Genomic DNA, 3,954 nt, shown 5'->3' on the forward strand with positions numbered 1-3,954 from the left:
CTGGCCAGGTGCTCTTGAGCCTGTCATTAACCCTTGCAGGGGTGTTATGGCAATTGGGGGTGTGAAGAGATGCATTTTCAGGTGGTGGCGGCAGGTTACCGGAGAGAGAGAGAGAAGCCTCTGCAGGTGTTGCAAAAACCTTGGAGGATAGGGTGGGACAGGGCCTGCATGCCAAAGCAGGTCGGATCCGCCACAGGGTGAACACTCTCGGGATGCTGGGGGAGAGTTTTCTCAAGAATTGGAGCAGCATCCCTGCAAGGGAGGTGCTAAAGCATTTGAGTCTCTTAGTGTAGGAAATATCTGCCTAAGGAGAGATGCCGGAGAGATTAATACGATAGTCCAGAGGTTGTGGGGAAGGTGTCAGTGATCATCAGACCCCCTCCTGCAGAAGAGTAAGGTGGCACCCAGAGAGAGAGAGGCCATACGCCATATTTAATATCACTCCGGATAAGAATTCACCTAAAATCAATGCCTGTCCTGAAGGAGGCCCCAATTATGCCTGCCAGGAAAAAAAAGTGGGAAACATATTTGGAAGTGATCGAAAAAGGCTGACGTGTAAACAAGTCTCTCTCACATAAAAGCAGGGGAGTCATTTCCTGCAGGAGCTCACAGGAGCGGAGCTCCGGCAGTAAAGAGCCCAGGGGGCGGGCACATGCAACAAGCCCCGCCCCCTGCTCCCAGTAGCCCTCAGTCGGAGCAAGAAGCAGCCAGGTAAGCTGCAGAGCCCCCCCCGACCCCCCAGCTCTGTGTGTCCAAAACAGTCCAGTGGCACCTTTAGGACCAAGTTTTATTCAGGTACAAGCTCTCCCTCCTCTGCGAGGGCAGATCTGCACGTTCCTCCACCCCCACCCCCCCAATAGCTAGCAAACAGTCCAGTGGAGCCTGAGCGGTGGACGTTGTCTTCTGACACACTTCCAGTGACGTCAGGGGGTGTGGCCTATGCTAATGAGTTCTGCTAATGACCTCCTGCACCTCTTTTTCTACGAAATGACCCCTGCATAAAAGGAACAACAATGGGTTCTCAGGAACATTTTGAAACATTTGTATCAGTCACTGGGAACACACCCAAGGTGCACTTGGGTTCTTAGGCATCTTCCCCCCCCCCTACAAATGCAAGCTCACCTCTTAAGTGGCGCTCGCTTGCAGGCCTGCTTGCTTCTCTCTGCTGTACTGGGCACTGACCAGCTCTGCTCACGTGTGGGGGCTGCTTGGAGGGCAGGTCGCTGCTCTCTCCTCCACAGATCTGAATCTTCTTCCCTAACCTAACCTGGCGGGATCTTGTCCATGGGGTCGCGAAGAGTCGGACTCAACTGTGCGACTGAACAACAAAAAACATGTTACACCACCTTTTCTACCATATTTTTTCCCTAGGCCAACCTTGCAATAGTGTTTTCAGTGTGTCTTTCTGAGTGTATATTTGTCTTTCTAGTATTTTCCCATAAAAAGACTTTTATTTGAACACCAGCCTGATTTATTTTTGAGACTGCCCCAGAGGGAATAGTCAGTCCCCTTATGCACAGGTGGAGATCTCAAGAGTTAGGGTTAGGGTTGGTTCAGGGACCTAAGGTGGGGTGGGGTGGGTAGGTAGGCCTGTAGGCCAGCCCAGGGCCTCTCGGGCCTCTTTCTTTTTGGTTTTCTTTGGATGGGGACTGGGGAGGGTTCAAGGTTGTGCTGGCAAATTTCTGCAGTTTAATTTTTTTCTTTCTCTGCTTCATCATTATTTATTGGCCAAGCTTTTTTTCCTAGGCTCTCTGGTCTCTGCTTTTGGTTCTTCTCCTCTGTTCTGTGGTTCTTCTGTTGCTTTGCTTGCCTTTTTGCAGCCTTGCAGGGGTGTTATGGCAATTGGGGGTGTGAAGAGATGCATTTTCAGGTGGTGGCGGCAGGTTACCGGAGAGAGAGAGAGAAGCCTCTGCAGGTGTTGCAAAAACCTTGGAGGATAGGGTGGGACAGGGCCTGCATGCCAAAGCAGGTCGGATCCGCCACAGGGTGAACACTCTCGGGATGCTGGGGGAGAGTTTTCTCAAGAATTGGAGCAGCATCCCTGCAAGGGAGGTGCTAAAGCATTTGAGTCTCTTAGTGTAGGAAATATCTGCCTAAGGAGAGATGCCGGAGAGATTAATACGATAGTCCAGAGGTTGTGGGGAAGGTGTCAGTGATCATCAGACCCCCTCCTGCAGAAGAGTAAGGTGGCACCCAGAGAGAGAGAGGCCATACGCCATATTTAATATCACTCCGGATAAGAATTCACCTAAAATCAATGCCTGTCCTGAAGGAGGCCCCAATTATGCCTGCCAGGAAAAAAAAGGTTTAATTTTTAAGTTCCTGTATTGTATTTTGGTGGTTTTTCGGTGTGGGGTGGTGGTTTCTGCCTGGGGCCCAGGTTCTCTCTCTCTCTCTCTCTCTCTCTCCGCCTTTTGTTGTCCTTTGTGGTCCTGCTTTTCTGTTGCCTTTGCAGTTTAAGTTTTATAAGTACCTCTGTTGATTTTGCAGTTTTCAAAGCTGCAGAGCCCCCCCCGACCCCCCAGCTCTGTGTGTCCAAAACAGTCCAGTGGCACCTTTAGGACCAAGTTTTATTCAGGTACAAGCTCTCCCTCCTCTGCGAGGGCAGATCTGCACGTTCCTCCACCCCCACCCCCCCAATAGCTAGCAAACAGTCCAGTGGAGCCTGAGCGGTGGACGTTGTCTTCTGACACACTTCCAGTGACGTCAGGGGGTGTGGCCTATGCTAATGAGTTCTGCTAATGACCTCCTGCACCTCTTTTTCTACGAAATGACCCCTGCATAAAAGGAACAACAATGGGTTCTCAGGAACATTTTGAAACATTTGTATCAGTCACTGGGAACACACCCAAGGTGCACTTGGGTTCTTAGGCATCTTCCCCCCCCCCTACAAATGCAAGCTCACCTCTTAAGTGGCGCTCGCTTGCAGGCCTGCTTGCTTCTCTCTGCTGTACTGGGCACTGACCAGCTCTGCTCACGTGTGGGGGCTGCTTGGAGGGCAGGTCGCTGCTCTCTCCTCCACAGATCTGAATCTTCTTCCCTAACCTAACCTGGCGGGATCTTGTCCATGGGGTCGCAAAGAGTCGGACTCAACTGTGCGACTGAACAACAAAAAACATGTTACACCACCTTTTCTACCATATTTTTTCCCTAGGCCAACCTTGCAATAGTGTTTTCAGTGTGTCTTTCTGAGTGTATATTTGTCTTTCTAGTATTTTCCCATAAAAAGACTTTTATTTGAACACCAGCCTGATTTATTTTTGAGACTGCCCCAGAGGGAATAGTCAGTCCCCTTATGCACAGGTGGAGATCTCAAGAGTTAGGGTTAGGGTTGGTTCAGGGACCTAAGGTGGGGTGGGGTGGGTAGGTAGGCCTGTAGGCCAGCCCAGGGCCTCTCGGGCCTCTTTCTTTTTGGTTTTCTTTGGATGGGGACTGGGGAGGGTTCAAGGTTGTGCTGGCAAATTTCTGCAGTTTAAATTTTTTCTTTCTGTGCTTCATCATTATTTATTGGCCAAGCTTTTTTTCCCTAGGCTCTCTGGTCTATGTTTTTGGTTCTTCTCCTCTGTTCTGTGGTTCTTCTGTTGTTTTTCTTGCCTTTTTGCAGTAAGTTTAATTTTTAAGTTCCTGTATTGTATTTTGGTGGTTTTTCGGTGTGGGGTGGTGGTTTCTGCCTGGGGCCCAGGTTCTCTCTCTCTCTCTCTGCCTTTGGTTGTGGTTTGTGGTTCTCTTCTGCACCTTTTTCAGCTGCCCCCTGTTCTCTTACTATGTGGTTTGATTTGCATTAGGGCACTTTTAAATTTTAATTCTTTATTCCTTGTGGGTTGGTGTTGGTTAGTGGAGGGCCTGAGGTTGGTGTGGGGTGGTGGGTAGGCCTGTAGGCCAGCCCAGGGTCTCTCAGGGCACCCCCCCTCCCTTTTTGGGTGTATGTGTTTTTGCCAGCCAGGTTGTTGTGTG

This window comes from Gekko japonicus, unplaced genomic scaffold (assembly GCF_001447785.1).
Source record: "Gekko japonicus isolate JY-2015 unplaced genomic scaffold, Gekko_japonicus_V1.1 scaffold1830, whole genome shotgun sequence".
Classification (NCBI taxonomy): Eukaryota; Metazoa; Chordata; class Lepidosauria; order Squamata; family Gekkonidae; genus Gekko; species Gekko japonicus.